Below are 17,953 nucleotides of genomic sequence, written 5' to 3' on the forward strand. Positions count from 1 at the left end.
TGTTAACTCATTCTTCTAAAGCTCCTTCATCTGTATTAAAATTGTCCCAAAGGGAAAAGAGTAGTTTCAGAAATGTTTTTGATCCTTTATTATGGGGGAAAAATCCATTTTCTATGATTTCTGTCAAGTGTATAAACCTATTTAAAGGAATTAGCCATGATAATTCACTGCTTTGAATTCATTCCTTTTGCAGTATTGCTTCCCACACTTTCATATTATCTCATGCAATACAAGTGTCTTTATCTTGAAGTTTCATGATCAGAAATCTACACTAAGTATTGTGTGTGTGTACACAAGAATGATTTCTACAAGTGTTATGAAGAGCTTAGTTCCAAGCTCTTAGTCCATCTTAGTCTTCTCAGTCCTCTAATTTTATCCATGCTGCCAAGAATACAGGCAGACTGTGGGATAGCTGGAGTAAAGATTGAAGGCATTGGTCAATATTTATATCTGCATTGGTCAGAAAAGTCATCTGAAGGATTAAAAAAAATGGTGCACACACACACACACAAACCCTCTAATCTCACTGATGCTCAACACAGAATTAGGAAGTTATTTAAATAATGTGCCATGAGCTCTGAAGTTAGATACCAAAGAGGAGTTCAGAAAATATCTTGAGTAACAGGAATATCAATAAAATAGAGGACTCAACATACATTTGAATAAATCTATTCTAGCATTAGCAAGAAATCTGGTATGATTTCCTAGAAATATGGATGGGACCTTTTTACTTTCTGGAAAAAAAAATCAAGCTTCTCTGAACTATATAGTGATTTTAAACTTTTTAAAAGTAAAATCCTTTGTAGAAGTAAAAATCTGAAATCAAAGAAACATAAATGAAATTTCTTTGTCTTGGAATTAAAATTGCATCTGAATGTTCCATTCAATTTGTAATTTAATAGACTGGATCCAAAATGTGGGGCTTCCCTGGTGGCTCAGTGGTAAAGAACCCACCTGCCAAAGTAGGAGACATGGGTTCCATCTATGGGTCGGCAAGATCCCTCTGGAGAAGGAAATGGTAACCCACTCTAGTATTCTTACCTGGGAAATCCCATGGACAAAGGAGCCTGGTGTGGGCTACAGTCCATTGTGTTGCAAAGAGTTGGACATGACTTAGCAACTAAACAACAACAATTCAAAATTTTACTTTCAAGCATTACCAAAAATTCACAGATAGACCAAAAATGCACATCTATTCATCCATTTCATCTATCTTATTTGTTGTGATTGTAATTGAAACAGCAGAAATAAACACTGGATAAATTAGTAATTAAATGAAGCATGTAAATAAAATGAAAATAGAGATTAAATACAGGCTTCAACACTCATCTGGATGGTTATGTTCTAGAAATCTGGTATAAATTTCTAAAATGTGAATTGGACCATTTTACTTATCTGAAAACAATTTCAGAGTTTCCCCTATAATTTATGTGTTTGTATTTTTCTCTTGTACTCTACCTTTCTAGAAGTTACTGTTTTTCATCTGTTAAATTTCACCATTTCAGTATATTTTTATAATTACAGAAATGTAAAGGTTTAAACTATATGAAATTAGGTTTTTATAAACAGTGGGTTACCATTTCCTTCTCCAGGGGATCTTCCTGACCCAGGGATCAAACCCAGGTCTCCTGTATTGCAGGCAGACGCTTTACCCTCTGAGCCACCAGGGAAGCCCTAAAATATTTAATCTTGAAAATTGCTTAATGTTTATTATTTTGGACATTTCCAATTTTAATTCTATAGAACAAGGCCTAATTATTTAAAACTATAGTTAAACCTATATTTATTATATTTGAGAGCATCAGTTCAGTTCAGTTCAGTCGCTCAGTCATGTCTGACTCTTTGAGACCCCATGGACTGCAGCATGCCAGGCCTCCCTGTCCATCACCAAGTCCCAGAGTTGACCCAAACCCATGTCCATTGAGTTGGTAATGCCATCCGACCATCTAATCCTCTATTGTCCCCTTCTCCTCCTGCTCTCAATCTTTCCCAGCATCAGGGTCTTTTCAAATGAGTCAGCTCTTCGCATCAGGTGGCCAAAGTATTGGAGTTTCAGCTTCAACATCAGTCCTTCCAATGAAGGATTTGAGAGCATAGATGTTTCTGAATTCACACTCTATAAGAAGTCTCTTTATAGTATGTGACATAACAACAGAATATTCATACAAATGAACAGCAAAATTCTGCCAAGGTGAAAACAGACACACATTTATATTTATCTGTCTTCCACTCTGAGACACCATCCATATTGCTCACGAAGGTCTATTGTCATATGTATTTAATGAGCATCAGGTTTAAAATAGACTGAGACCTTTCCTCCTCAAAACTAACACTGTTGGTGGCAAAAATGAAGATTTTAATATTAACAAAAACTTGAGTTTGTCTATTTGGTGAATATTAAGTAATCAGAAGGAATGTATCTGGTGGTTTTATTGAATTCACTAGTTCATTCAATTAAAACAAATAAAATTTTGGCAAAATTATTTGTGTAGACATTCTATCCCACCTTTTAAACATATTTTCCTGTAGTGAGTTAGATGGTAAACTGGGATGTCAGAGAAGCACTCCATTATCACTTCTCTTCTTTTTTACCCTAAATAGTATAATTGTTTTTCTTGAGTTATTACTTTAAAATACTGAGGGAAGATAATTTTGACAGCAGTGTCCAAAGGAGCATGATCATACGGATCACTGAAACCTCATTCCAAAGTAGCGTACTTATGAAACATAGAGGAGCGTTAAAGACCTGGAACTAATGATTGATCCTTATTGGTTAGGTGCATGCATCCATATTTTTATTAAGCAATTTGATACAATTTCACACTTCCATTTGAAATTTGTGTCTCTTTTCTCTTTGAAGTTGTACTTGTCTCCTAAACTACACTCCAGATGCCCTATTCAACACATGACAATTTCATAAGACCATTTCTATTCAAAATGAAGGATAAGACTTGGGCTTATTCATGCTACTCACTGCAGTTAAGTGATAGAATCAGTGAGAAGACTGGACTATTTAAATATACGTATTAATCATTTATTTTTATATGGCTTAACTTTTTAAATTTTTATTTATTTATTTGGCTCTGCTGGGTCCTCATTGTGGCAGGCAGGACCTTATAGTTGAGGCATATATGGACTTTTAGTTGTGGCATGTGGGATATAGTCTTGAACCAGGTATTGAACTCAGGCCCCCTGCATTGGGAGTGTGAAGTCTTAGCCACTGGATCACCAGGGAATTCCCTAATGTTTTTTGTCAGTAATGCCTAACGCAGCTCCCAATTTTTTATAACATAAAAATAGTATAAAATAAAAACATCCAGAATATCTTCTAGCAGAGTTGTTATACATAAACATTCATGAAAACATAAAAGTTGTGCTTTTTTTTTTATAATAGCATTTCCACTGACAGCCCTCACTGTGCTATGCACATAATATATGGATTTATGATAGCAAAGAGATAATGTTCTTGAAAGAAGACAATCAAATAGCCAACAGGTACATGAAAAGTGCTCGGCATTACTAATCATCGCAAATTAAAACCACAATGAAATATAATCATCCCACACCTGTTAGAATGACTATTATAAAAACAAAAAAAAAGGTTACAAGTACTGGTGAGGATGTGGAGAAAAGGGAACCTTCATGCACTGTTGGTGGAAATGTAAATTGGTGCAGCTTCCATAGAAAATGGTATACAAGTGACAGTGTAATGCACAGGTGTGATGCACAAGTGATGTGGAATGGTGGTCGCTGTGTGTCTAAAGATTCAGAAAACAGTCCCACCCTTCCCCCTTCAACCCAGTGACCAGAGGTATGGAAAAGAGGTTCAGCCACAGCCAACTTTCTAAGACAGGTAGAAACTGATAGGCATTTCAGCTGGTTATATAATTTAATTTATTTTCTATAGTCAATCTCAGAATTGAGACTTCTCTCATTCAAAATTATAGCTCTAAAATATGTAGCAAAACTTTAACACTTCAAATATGTATACATTTATATCTATCTATTTAAAATCACCATTGCCTGTAAAATAAGTTCTAGTTCTTTGACATGCCACTAATGATTTTCACTACCAGTGATGTTGCTTTTCTTGCTTCTCTTGCCACTTCCTTTCACTTGCCCTGCATTTCAGTGGAACTGGACTATTCACTGTTCCCATAATCACTGTAGTTACTACCGGAGCCATGCTTTTCTCACACTTTTCCTTCCATCTGATAATACTATTCCCTCCATGTCTGATACTACCAGTCATTCAGAGCATAAGTTAAAGCCACCTCCACCTGGAAGTCATCTATTCTTCATGATCAGAAGGAAGTAAATCTCCTTCTTTTCAATATCAGCATGTTTAGCATTCCCTTCTTTTCTCATTCTCTTTTCTCATATATGTTATGTTTATCTGCATTTGGATCCTCTCCTGTTCGAAATTGTAAATTTCTTGGAATCAAGAACGATGTCTTTCCCCTCTTAAAGTTCCCCTTGGTGCATAAGTTTATATGTATGGTGAGTTTGCAATACATTTTTAATGGATGTCCTCCTCCTTCAGTAAGTATTTTAGTAAAAAGACTTTAAAAGAGTGAGACTTGAAATTGTATAGGCAAAATGCTTTCCAACTCTGTACATGCTTATATGTCTATTGTTGTGATAGTTTTAAAATGATATTTTATATATAGTGGCTGCTATTGTTTAACTGTGAAGCTGAGGCTTTTGAAAAAGGATGAATTTGGAAGGGTGAAAAAGGGTCAGGTTTGTCAGTCCTTCCTTTCTTTGTTTTAATTTTTAACGAAATGCCTATTGGAAAAATTCCTTTTCCTTGTGTTAGCAGCCAGGGTTCCCTTGGAGTTCAGTCAGTAAAGAATCTGCCTGCAACGCAGGAGGCCTGGGTTTGACCCCTGGGTTGGAAAAATCCCCTAGAGGAGGAAATGGCAACCCACTCCAGTATTCTTGCCAGGAGAATCCCATGGAAGAGGAGCCTGGCATGCTACAGTCCACGGGGTCACAAGAGTTGGACATGACTTAGCCACTAAACCACCACCACCATCACATCATTAATCATTAAAAGCTGTAGGTTTTATCCTTATACCAGCTTCTATTTACCCAGGAAAGTCCTCCCTGTTTTGTATTTGTACAGTTTTCAAACCCATGCAGCATTTTAATGCTGTTTTTAATTGTCCTTTTATTCTATCCTTTCAAGTTATTTTTGGATGTTAATCAGTTCTGCCAGTAAACAGACTAACTATCTCCCTCCCTTCCCCCACTCTCTCATCCTTAGCTCCAAGTAATAATCTCACAGGAGAAGCTTAGTTTCTCTGTCTTTAAGGAATTCATTAATAAAAATGAATAGAAAAGGAACTATAATAGAGAACTCTCTTTTGATTGGCATCAGTTGAAATCAGCACATTCTGAATCCTCCAATATGACCATAATCCTCTATCTTATCCACAAAAATATCATGAGAGCTCTTCACTGTTTTACTGTAATCAACGTGTATTCTTTTTATTTTTCTCAAAGTGATATAACAATAAAAAGGATTTAGTAGACCAATCAAGTAACTTAAAGACAATATAGAAGGCCCTGTTAATCCTTTCAAAAATAGTAAAAACTGATAGTTTTTATCTAATATGCTGGGTTTATACCAAATAAATGACTATCCTCTAAATATTTATTTTAAATTTTTATTGGGGTATATTTGATTTAAAATGTTGTGTTAGTTTAAAGTGTACAGCAAAGTAAATCATTGAGATATATATATATACATATACACATATATATGTGTATATGTATATATATACACATTTATATACATATGTATATGTATACATATACACATATATATATATATACACACATACATACACACACACATCATTGTAGTTTGAATTTATATTTCTCTAATAATTAGTGATGTTGAGCATCTTTTTGTGTGTTTTTTGGCCATCTATATGTCTTCTTTGGAGAAATATCTATTTAGATCTTCTGCCTATATTTTGATTGGGTTGTTTGGGTTTTTTGTTTTTTTTTTATTGAGCTACATGAGTTCTTTGTGTATTTTGGAGATTAATCCTTTGTTGGTACTTTGTTTGCAAATATTTTCTCCCATCCTGAAAGTTGTCTTTTTGTCTTGTTTATGGTTTCCTTTGCTATGCAAATGCTATTAAGTTTAGTTAGATCCCATTTGCTTATTTATTTATTTTTTAAATTTTCATTACTCTAGGGAGTGGATCCAAAAAGATCTTGCAGTAATTTATATCAAAAAGTGTTCTGCTATGTTTTCCTCTAAGAGTTTTGTAGTATCTGGCCTTACATTTAGTACTTTTATCCATTTTTAGTTTACTTATATGTGTGGTATTAGGGAGTATTCTAATTTCATTCTTTTACATGTAACTGTGTAGTTTTCCTAGAACCATTTATTGAAGAGATGGTCTTTTCCCCATTGTATATTCTTGCCTTCTTTATCATAGATTAGGTAACAATAGCTGTGTGGACTTATCTCTGGATATTTTTATCTTGTTCCATTGACCTGTATTTCTGTTTTTGTGCCAATACCATACTGTCTTGATGACTGTAGCTTTGCAGTATTGTCTGAAGTCAGGGAGCCTGATTCCTCCAGCTACATTTTTTCTTTCTCAAGATTGCTTTGATTATTTGGAGTCTTCTGACAAATTGTAAAAATATTCTATTCTAGTTCTGTGAAAAATGCCATTGGTAATTTGATAGGGATTGTGTTGAATCTATAGATTGCTTTGGGTGGTATAGTCGTTTTCACAATAATGATTCTTCCAATCCAAGAACATCGTATATCTGTCCATCTGCTTCTGTCATCTCTGATTTCTTTCATCCATACCTTGTAGTTTTCTGAGTAAAGATCTTTTGTCTCCTTAGATAGGTTTATCCCTAAGTATTTTATTCTTCTTGTGATGATACATAAGATTATTTCCTTAATTTATCTTTCTAATCTTCCATTGCTAGTATATGCTTCTAAGTATTTAAAGTAATTAATTTGGTCTTTTTTGTCCATAATTTTAATTATTATTACCAAAAAAAGTAAAAATAAATAAACAATATAAGTTGTATCATCACAGGAACTGACAGATATAAGATGATACTGATGAACCTATTTGCAGGGCAGCAATGGAGACACAGACATAGAGAACAGACTCGTGGACACAGCAGGGGAAGGAGAGGGCCAGATGAATTGCAAGTAGCGTGGAAGCATATAACTTACCATTTGTAAAATAGGTAGCCAGTTGCAATTTCCTGTGTGACACAGGGAGCCCAACCCAGTGTGCTGTGCCAACCTAGAAGGGGGAGATGAGGGGGTTCAGGAGGGAGGGAACATGTGTATACCTGATTCATGTTGATATATGACAGAAACCAGCATAATATTGTAAAGCAATTATCCTCCAGTATTTTTTTTAAACCTATCAAGTTAAAAAGCAAACATGATAGTGTTTACTGTGTGATAGGCACTATGCTTTCTGCATTAGGGATGATATCTTATCAATCTTCATTAAACTCTTATGAAATAAACATACTTATTATCCCATTGCACAGAAGGGAATCTGAGGGTCAGAGTTCCACTTATATACTCAACAATTATTGACCAACTGCCTGTTCTGTCTCTTGCAGAGATGATGCGTATGGTCCACTGAATCTGTGTTTCGATGGGGTATGGGATTTCCATTAATTCACTGGAGGAATCCTGTGCAGCTGATTAAGGAACAAGTCAGTTGGTCACAACTGTGACAAGTGCTACAGAGAAATCCAGAGCAGTATGAGATTATAAAGTACACCTGATGTAAAATGGAAGCTTAGGGAGTCCTGAAGAAGAATTTGAAAGCCAAGGAGAGGTTGGCAGTGGGGTGGGGGAGGTGAGGACAGAATCAGAAAGAGAATCATAATGTCTGCAAAGGTCCTGACCTGGGAAAGGAGTCTGACACATTTTAGAAAAATCAAAGATGGCTCATGTGATTGCGGTACGAGGAAAAAGGAGTAGAGAAAGGAGATTCTGGCTCTTGCTCGGCCTTCTTGCAGACCACCTATTAATTTTAGATTTTAGCCTAAAGAAAATGGGAAAACAAAAGTGTTATTTGCTTATTTGTATTTTAACTAGTGAACTAGAATCAGATTCGTACTGTAAAAAGGTCACTTTGGTTGCTCTTTCGGTACTGGACGAGAAAACAACACAAGAGGATGGATAGGTATCAGTTAGGATGCTTTTGTAGGAGTGAAGGAGAAAGATCCACGTGCCTTGGAGCAGGTAATGACACAGAGGACAGAGACAAGTGAATGGGGTCGAGAAGTTTAGGAAATAGAACTGGCAAGACTTAGTAATGGATTGAGTGAGACGATGAGAAAAAAGAAAAAAGTCAAGGCTTGTTCAACTGGGTGGATGGATGTTAATTAAATAGTTGCCTAAGGACAAACAGCTAATGAGTGTTAGGGATTTGGACCTTGTTCAAAATGTGGGTTTTCAACATTATGATCCTCTGTAACATAGCTTAAAATGGTCAAACATTTCAGTATTTGAAATTCTGCGGTATATATTCCACAATATAAATACTTACACATGTGAGATAACATACCAGAGAGACGTGTACAATGCAAAATGGACTGTGGAACAGGTTCAGTTTCTGTGGTTTAAAATTTGCTCTTCTGACTCTTTAGCTGCAAAATATGAGGCTCTATCACTTGTGTTTCATTCTGTAGCCTGGTGCTAGCAATAATAATCATAATGAGTTTACTCAAGATAAAATGAAAAGTATGCATTCCCTAGGATCCTTACATCAAAGAAAAAGTTTTTCCCTAAATCGTGTATTTTTCATATTATTTTATATATTACTCTGTCTTATTGAATAATACTAAAATTTCAGTGTCTCTTCTCAAGTACTATATATTTGTGCAGATCAGGAGAATTAGGCATATCTGAGATCAGGTAGAATCTCTCCTTTTTTGAATGTAAATACCTTTAGAAATATGAAGTAATAAATCATAATCCTTAATCATGGTCTTTTCCCTTTTGGGTTAAAAGAGAATCAAGGAATTAATTATAACCATAGGATTTCATCTTAAAAAATGTTGCCACCAGGAGGTAACTTTGTGATTAGGCTGGTGCATTTTTTTTTTTTTTTCCATCCTATCCTTAAATTTTCATTTGAGATTTCCCTTCCAAAAGTGAAGTTCATGTTTCTTTGACAGCTCAGGATACTATGTGATGTATTATATTTTTTTAGATGTAACTGCACATAACACTGCAACACTTTACTAAGATGAGTGAGTAATAAAATATTTAATTATCTTAAATGTTTCTAGAGCACCGCAGCTGGTGACATGGTTTTGTCTCCTTTACAAGCCTACTATGGTGTACATAGCTATTTCTCCAGTTATTTCCTTTTCCAAAAGAGGCAAATCCAAGTTATACCCTGTTATGCTGGGTCTGTGGAGGATAGCTCAATCTGTGGCTTTAACTGCAATCCTCAGAATGGTCAGGATAAGGTGCATGGCCCATGAATTTCCATCCTTGGGGGACATTGGGCAGAAAGTGGTAAATACCAGTTAAGAAATTGTTGTTTTGCAGAACAGAAACTTCACCATCCCTGTAGACAAGGGGCTCAAACTTGAGTGAATCAAGAACTAATGATAGTTTCTGAGAGTAAAGGCTTAAGAAGCAGCATTTTCAGAGCACATATTATTATTAATAACATTATCACCACGGAGTGGTTAAGAGCACAGGCTCTGGACCCTCACTCCAGAGACTTACTACCTTTGTAATCATGGCTAAGTTACTTAACTTCAATGAGTTAATCACAGGGTGTTGGGAGGCTTAATGGCATGACACATAAAGAGCTCAGTGCAATACATGGTAAATGGTTAGCACTGGAGAAATGTTAGCTGTTATTATTATTGTTGTTACTTTAATGCACTTACCCAGTTAGATCCTTTAATAAGCAGTGATAAGTGCTTAGTAGAAGAAATAGGACAACTGGTATAAGAGTTCACACTTGTTCACACTTTGCCATTCTATCCCTCTTTCATATGTACATTCATTGTCTATTTGACTCATTAATATAGTATTCTTTCCTTTTCTACATGTGTATATGCCATGATCCATCTAAAATTATAACTGAGGTAGTCCTGACTTTGAAGTTTATCAGAACATGCATGTTGGGATCATTCCTGTAGAAATCCTCATTTGTTAAAAACTACATTGTTCAGGTTCATCATTTTAATATCAAGTATATTAAGAATATATACCATGTAATGAAGCTCCACCAAAGGAAGCAGATTCTCTACCACAAGATTCATCATACCTTTAAAATCATGGGATTATGATCTCAACTAATGAAAGACAATGATTTGTAATGTGGATATATCACTGACACAAGAATGTACACAAGTGTGACACCGATCAAGATTCTAAAGAAATATAGATGAGCCTCATCACTCTCAGCAGAGGACCCTGGCTCCCTGAACAAAATCTCTTGGTTGTCTTTGTAAGAAGAATGTATGTTTAAAGAAAGGAAAGAATGTAAATGCATGTAACTGAAGCATTTGCTTCTTTGGTTCTAGAAACAGGGAGCTGGCAAGGATATAGAGAAAGAAAGACCTTGTGCATGGTTGGTAGGATGTAAGCTGGTGTAACCACTGTGACAAGTAATGTGGATGGAGGTTCCTCAAAAACTTAAAACTACTGTATAATCTAGCAATCCCACTTCTGGCATATAACCAAAAGAAATGAAATCACTACCTCTAAGACATATCTATACTTTTGCGTTCATTGTAACACTATTCACAATTGCCAAGACATGAAAGCAACCTATGTGTCCATGAACAGATAAATAGATGATACAAGTGTGATGTGTGTGTGTGTGTGTGTTGTATGTATTGTGTGTGATGAAATATTATTGTCATATAAAAGAAAGAAATCCTTCCATTTGTACAATGTAGATGGACCTTGAAGGCATTGTGATAAGTGAAATGAGTCAAAGAGAGAAAGATAAACTTCGTATTATCTCACTTATATGAGGAATCTAAAAACATCAGACTCATAGAAACAGAGAATGGGTTTCCAGGGGCTGGAGGTGGTGGGAGAAATTGGGACATATTGGTCAGTGGGTACAAATGTACAGTTATAAGAAGAATAAGTCCCAGGTATCTAATGTAGACTGTAGCATAATGATTAGGGCTAGCAATTATATACTGCATACTTGAAAAGTTCTGTGAGAATAGATCTTAACTGTTCTCACCATAACAGTAACAAATAAAAAGGTAATAAACTTGAGATGAAGGATGTTTAACTAACCTTGTTTTGGTAAACGTTTTGCAGTCTATACATGTATCAGATCATCACAGATGTATACCTTAAACTTATACAGTCCTATAGGTCAGTTATAGCTGAATCAGCCTAGGAGCAGCAAAACAATAAAACAGGGAAGATGAAATAGAGGAATAGGTGGTAAGCATTGAAGAAGGAAACAGGTTAATAGGGAAAAAAGCAGGTTGAATAACAGATGATTGATGTTTGTTTTTATTACTTTTTCCCTCTAGTTTTATTGAGATATAATTGACATACAGCACAAGGTGCATAGCATAATGATCTGAGTATACATCCTGAAATGATTACCATAATAAGTTTTGTGAACATCCATCATCTAATGTAGATGCAACATTAAAGAAATAGAAAATGTTTTTTCCTTGTGATGAGAACTCTTAGGATTTACTCTCTCACTGACTTTCATATATAACAGACAATAGTGTTAATTATATTTATCATGATTTTTAATGTTTTAATTATATGCACATAGGATAAAAAATTATAAAAGCATACAAAGCCAAAATTTAAGAGTAGTTGTATCTTAGTGGAAGGATTTGGGGATAGTCATTCATTTATTCATTTTTTGCTATTTTTCAATTATTACACCATGTATTTCTTATGTTTTTAAAGAAGAAACAAACAGAAATGCAAAGTAAGCTGACCAAATGACAATTAGTAAGGTCCATTTATTTTTGTAATGTGTACAACTGAACAATATTTTATATGTTCAGGAAATGTCTCAGAGGTTCCCAGGGAAAATAAAAGAGCTTATAGAATTCATACAAGTCAAATAGAGATACATTTACAAAGGCATTGCCAGTGGTGAGAAAGTTTTTATAAAACAATAATAAAATAGTCTAATCAATGTAAAGTCTGAAGATTATTCTCAATAAGAAACAGTGGATGAAATTAGGGGGTGTCTGTGTTCAGTGAAGTCAGATACCATTAACACAGTGTTAAATACAGCAAGTTATCAGTCTAATTTTCACAGTCACAGAATTTCTGAGAAGTTATTTGCTTGTAAAAAATGTCCAATAATATGTGACTTGAATAGTAAATGGTTTACTCATTTAATAAAAAATGAATAATTTACTCTTCATCAAGGAAAATAAATCAGTGGGATAATATGTTCCTTTCTCCTTTGTTGTTAGAGAAGAGAATTTTATAGAAAGCATGTTAACTAAAAATGTGTGATGCAAATGGACAAAATCAATGTCCAATACCCTTGTAAGGGCTCTGTCTTGGCTATGTTTCTCAATGGTCAATGACTAGGCTTGCATCAGAAATAACCTGATCAATTTGACCTCTGACCACCAAATCAAGCTCTTTGGAGTCACAGAGGAGTCTGAATTTTCAATAAGTGCCCAAGGTAAATTTGACGTTCATGAGGTTTGAGAACATTAAGGTAAACTCCATCAATCATTAGCAAAGATTTCAAATTTCTCTTTAAAAGCAAAAGGCTTCTTTATTTAACTGAACATTGTTTTAATGGTAAACTTTCTGATGAGGATGGACTAATACAGCACAAAAAGGCCAATGAGTTTATAATTCTGTGCTTGTATATGGACTTTTCGAGATATGCCTCTAGGTCATTTTCATTCAAATTATTTGATATATTCTGAATTAATATGTGAACTGGGAAAACCTTAAAATACCTTGTTCTCAGTTTGCATAACTGATAGAAATAAAATATTCTTGTTAATCACTGAGGCATATGTAGTATGTTTCAGCTGATAAATTTTACTTTAATGTGATTCCTGTGTGTTTATTCACTCCATCGAACAGTCATGGTTGAAACAGAAAACATTCGCTTAGATATTTATGTCCGTTTAGTTATTATATCCAAAGTTAAATTACTTTTACTTTCAGGGTTTTTTGTTTGTTTGTTTCCTTGTTTCCTTCCTACAGTATTTCTAAAAGACATAATTTCAACTTAGGAAAAAAAAAAAAAACTCTAGATGGTTTAAGAAACTAAATAAATAAATAAATAACTCATGAAACCAATAATATGGGAATATCAGAAGTAACCTTCCAGCCTCATAATTTAGGGAATTATTTTTCAGAGTGGGAATATTTCCAAATTCTTCTGAGGAGCTATAAGACATTTTTCTTTTTTTTTTTTTTTAATTTTTTTTTAAATTTTATTTTATTTTTAAACTTTACATAACTGTATTAGTTTTGCCAAATATCAAAATGAATCCACCACAGGTATACATGTGTTCCCCATCCTGAACCCTCCTCCCTCCTCCCTCCCCATTCCCTCCCTCTGGGTCGTCCCAGTGCACCAGCCCCAAGCATCCAGTATCATGCATCGAACCTGGACTGGCAACTCATTTCATACATGATATTTTACATGTTTCAATGCCATTCTCCCAAATCTTCCCACCCTCTCCCTCTCTCACAGAGTCCATAAGACTGTTCTATACATCAGTGTCTCTTTTGCTGTCTCCTACACAGGGTTATTGTTATCATCTTTCTAAATTCCATATATATGCGTTAGTATACTGTATTGGTGTTTTTCTTTCTGGCTTACTTCACTCTGTATAATAGGCTCCAGTTTCATCCACCTCATTAGAACTGATTCAAATGTATTCTTTTTAATGGCTGAATAATACTCCATTGTGTATATGTACCACAGCTTTCTTATCCATTCATCTGCTGATGGACATCTAGGTTGCTTCCATGTCCTGGCTATTATAAACAGTGCTGCGATGAACATTGGGGTACACGTGTCTCTTTCCCTTTTGGTTTCCTCAGTGTGTATGCCCAGCAGTGGGATTGCTGGATCATAAGGCAGGTCTATTTCCAGTTTTTTAAGGAATCTCCACACTGTTCTCCATAGTGGCTGTACTAGTTTGCATTCCCACCAACAGTGTAAGAGGGTTCCCTTTTCTCCACACCCTCTCCAGCATTTATTACTTGTAGACTTTTGGATCGCAGCCATTCTGACTGGTGTGAAATGGTACCTCATAGTGGTTTTGATTTGCATTTCTCTGATAATGAGTGATGTTGAGCATCTTTTCATGTGTTTGTTAGCCATCTGTATGTCTTCTTTGGAGAAATGTCTATTTAGTTCTTTGGCCCATTTTTTGATTGGGTCATTTATTTTTCTGGAGTTGAGCTGTAGGAGTTGCTTGTATATTCTTGAGATTAGTTGTTTGTCAGTTGCTTCATTTGCTATTATTTTCTCCCATTCTGAAGGCTGTCTTTTCACCTTGCTAATAGTTTCCTTTGATGTGCAGAAGCTTTTAAGGTTAATTAGGTCCCATTTGTTTATTTTTGCTTTTATTTCCAATATTCTTGGAGGTGGGTCATAGAGGATCCTGCTGTGATGTATGTCGGAGAGTGTTTTTTGCCTATGTTCTCCTCTAGGAGTTTTATAGTTTCTGGTCTTACATTTAGATCTTTAATCCACTTTGAGTTTATTTTTGTGTATGGTGTTAGAAAGTGGTCTAGTTTCATTCTTTTACAAGCGGTTGACCAGTTTTCCCAGCACCACTTGTTAAAGAGATTGTCTTTAATCCATTGTATATTCTTGCCTCCTTTGTCAAAGATAAGGTGTCCATAGATGCGTGGATTTATCTCTGGGCTTTCTATTTTGTTCCATTGATCTATATTTCTGTCTTTGTGCCAGTACCATACTGTCTTGATAACTGTGGCTTTGTAGTAGAGCCTGAAGTCAGGTAGGTTGATTCCTCCAGTTCCATTCTTCTTTCTCAAGATCGCTTTGGCTATTCGAGATTTTTTGTATTTCCATACAAATTGTGAAATTATTTGTTCTAGCTCTGTGAAGAATGCTGTTGGTAGCTTGATAGGGATTGCATTGAATCTATAGATTGCTTTGGGTAGTATACTCATTTTCACTATATTGATTCTTCCAATCCATGAACATGGTATATTTCTCCATCTATTAGTGTTCTCTTTGATTTCTTTCACCAGTGTTTTATAGTTTTCTATATATAGGTCTTTAGTTTCTTTAGGTAGATATAGTCCTAAGTATTTTATTCTTCCCGTTGCAATGGTGAATGGAATTGTTTCCTTAATTTCTCTTTCTGTTTTCTCATTATTAGTGTATAGGAATGCAAGGGATTTCTGTGTGTTGATTTTATATCCTGCAACTTTACTATAGTCATTGATTAGTTCTAGTAATTTTCCAGTGGAGTCTTTAGGGTTTTCTAAAAGCACATGTTTAAGAAATGTCCTTGTGAGCTCTATTGATAACATTACTGTTATTTTGTATAATTACACTATTCACACAATTTTTGTATCTTTGACTTGTGAAATATAAAATAATCACTTAAGTATGAGCAGTTAATATTCCAGAAATTTCTTGAGCCTTCCCTGATATATCAGACATATATATCAGATAAATCTGTTCACAAAATGTACATGCCCCTGAGTGTATTTTTGGACTTTAAAAACAAAATAATAAAAACCAGAGTTTGGGGGAAATCAGAGTATCATTGCATACAAAGAAGATATTCATGGTGTAAATTAATTCCCTGAGGATTTTGTCAATTTGTATGAGCTATGTTATGCCATGGTCACATATAACACCGAATTTCAGAGTTTTGAAAACAGCTGAGATGTATTGCTTGCTGATGGCATATTCCCATCAAGTTATACTCAGTTCAGGATCCTGGCTGTACAGGAGTCACTATCTGAACATTGCTTAGTACTGTGATAGGGAGAAGGAGCTAAAAATATGAACCAGGCACTGGATTTTAAAATTTCCTCCCATAATCAATACTTGTTTATTGGACAAAGCAAATTGCATGACCATACCAAACCACAGTGGACAAGAAGGTGCAATGACACCACATTCTAGGAGAACCACAAATATTTGACCAACAGCATGATGACTACCCCAAGGAGTCTCGCTTACTGGGCGTGGCTCACAGGGCATTTGTATGACAGTCTTCTTTCTTTTATCCCAGACATCAAAACTATCTTCCATACCTGGGTTTTTGAAATGTCAGGCAAAGGTGTTGTGCTTTTATAAGCTTCAAAGGCATTAGTGAAGATTTGCAAGCTTATGTCATTAGCACTAGTTGCTGATAGCTGGTTTGGGAGAGAAAAAGAGTAGCTAAGTGATACCATTTTTCAATAGCTCTAGAGGCCAATGTGATGGGAGAGGGAACCATCACGAAAGACCTAGGCTTTGGTGAACAAGGAAAGGAGAAAACTAGATTAATGGAACCAAAGTCAATATTTCCAACTTTATAATATTCCTGAATCAATTCTTTTAATTCTTGTATGAAAAAAATACATTTTTCCTTATATTAAATATATTTGAGAGAGGGGAAAATAGCTCTACAGTGATAGCAATGAAAATTTAAACTCTTAAAAATGAATTTGCCTGCCAGAGTTTACCCTGCTGCTTTAACAAATTATGAAAGGATCTTCTGTGCCAAATATGCTATGTTTGTCCTCCAGAACCCCCTCTTTATCATTAAGGGCTTCCTAGGTGGCTCAGTGGTAAAGAATATGCCAGCCAAGTAGGAGACATGGGTTTGACCTCTGGGTCAGGAATATTCCTCTGGAGAAAGAATGGCAATCCACTCCAGTACTCTTGCCTGGAAAATACTATGGACTGAGGAGCCTGGTGGGCTACAGTCCATGGGGTCACAAAGAGTCAGACACGACTGAGCGACTGAGTATGCAAGCACCTTTCTATAGTCCTAGAAGGCTGGCATGTGTGGTTTGCTTGTTGTTGGCTTTCTGAGTTTAGATAATGAAGACACTGTCAAGCTATGAACAGTGGGGAGATGGATGAGGTTGGGATATTGAATCCCTTGTTCACTTTCCGCCAGGTCTTCACAGAATGGACTTGTCTCTTTACTAAAGGCTACAGCTCCTGTCAGGTGGCCCTGTTCATACAGGCACCTATGCTTTCAATGTCTCAATGACCGTTTCCTTTGGGTAAAGCCTTGTGGTAGTAAGGACTTCCTGCTCTTGCTATTCCGGAAGTGTTGCAATATCCTGTTTCTTTCTCACACCTTGTCCACCTTTATAAATTTTTTTTTCTTATTCATGTCTCCCATCAAACAATCATGCCTGTTTCCCGCCATGGTCTTAACTAATCCAGTAACTATCCAGGTGTTTTGATATGTGTTTAGATCCAAGGTCAGTAATTAGAATGACAAGATTACAAAGATCTCGGCAGAAAATAATCTCCATTAATATTTCATATTCCTAGGCTCCCAAAAGTTCCTAAAGAGATCAAGATGATAGTGGGGGGATAATCAGCACTATTACTTAAAGAGTAAATTTAAGTCCTGACTTTTATCAAGTTAAAAAAAATATCTGAAGTCCTTGTAATTGCATGTTATTGCTCTGGATAATTCATTCAAATGTTTCTGAGATACTATAAAGCAGGCTATTGATTATGTTAAGAACAGAAAGTGGAACTGCTGCTGCTGCTGCTGCTAAGTTGCTTCAGTCGTGTGCGACTCTGTGTGACCCCAGAGACGACAGCCCACCAGGCTCCCCTGTAAACTTCAGGTTGAAAACCTTGGTAACTGCTCTTCACTGTGAATCACTGCTGACAGACAGAGACAGTATACCTAAGAGTAAAATAAATGAAAAGAATGTTAACCAGCCTGTCAGTCACTACATATTTACTCCTCTAAAACCTCACCT

At 35.5% G+C, this 17,953-nt stretch overlaps 1 protein-coding gene across 23 annotated transcripts in view; it reads left to right on the top strand.

The window, feature by feature from the left end:
• LINGO2 (leucine rich repeat and Ig domain containing 2) overlaps nucleotides 1-17,953 on the top strand; it is a 681,723-nt gene that overhangs the window by 125,410 nt on the left and 538,360 nt on the right. For 2 of the 23 annotated variants that reach the window (XR_008713393.1, XR_008713390.1), the window contains one exon: nucleotides 7,627-8,848. The exons of the other annotated variants lie outside the window; for them this stretch is intronic. The gene's annotated coding sequence lies outside the window, so the exon portion shown is untranslated. Of the gene's footprint in view, nucleotides 1-7,626; nucleotides 8,849-17,953 lie in introns of those variants that run through there. 23 annotated transcript variants of the gene reach the window in all.

Source organism: Bubalus kerabau, chromosome 4 (assembly GCF_029407905.1).
Source record: "Bubalus kerabau isolate K-KA32 ecotype Philippines breed swamp buffalo chromosome 4, PCC_UOA_SB_1v2, whole genome shotgun sequence".
In the NCBI taxonomy this organism is placed as follows: domain Eukaryota; kingdom Metazoa; phylum Chordata; class Mammalia; order Artiodactyla; family Bovidae; genus Bubalus; species Bubalus kerabau.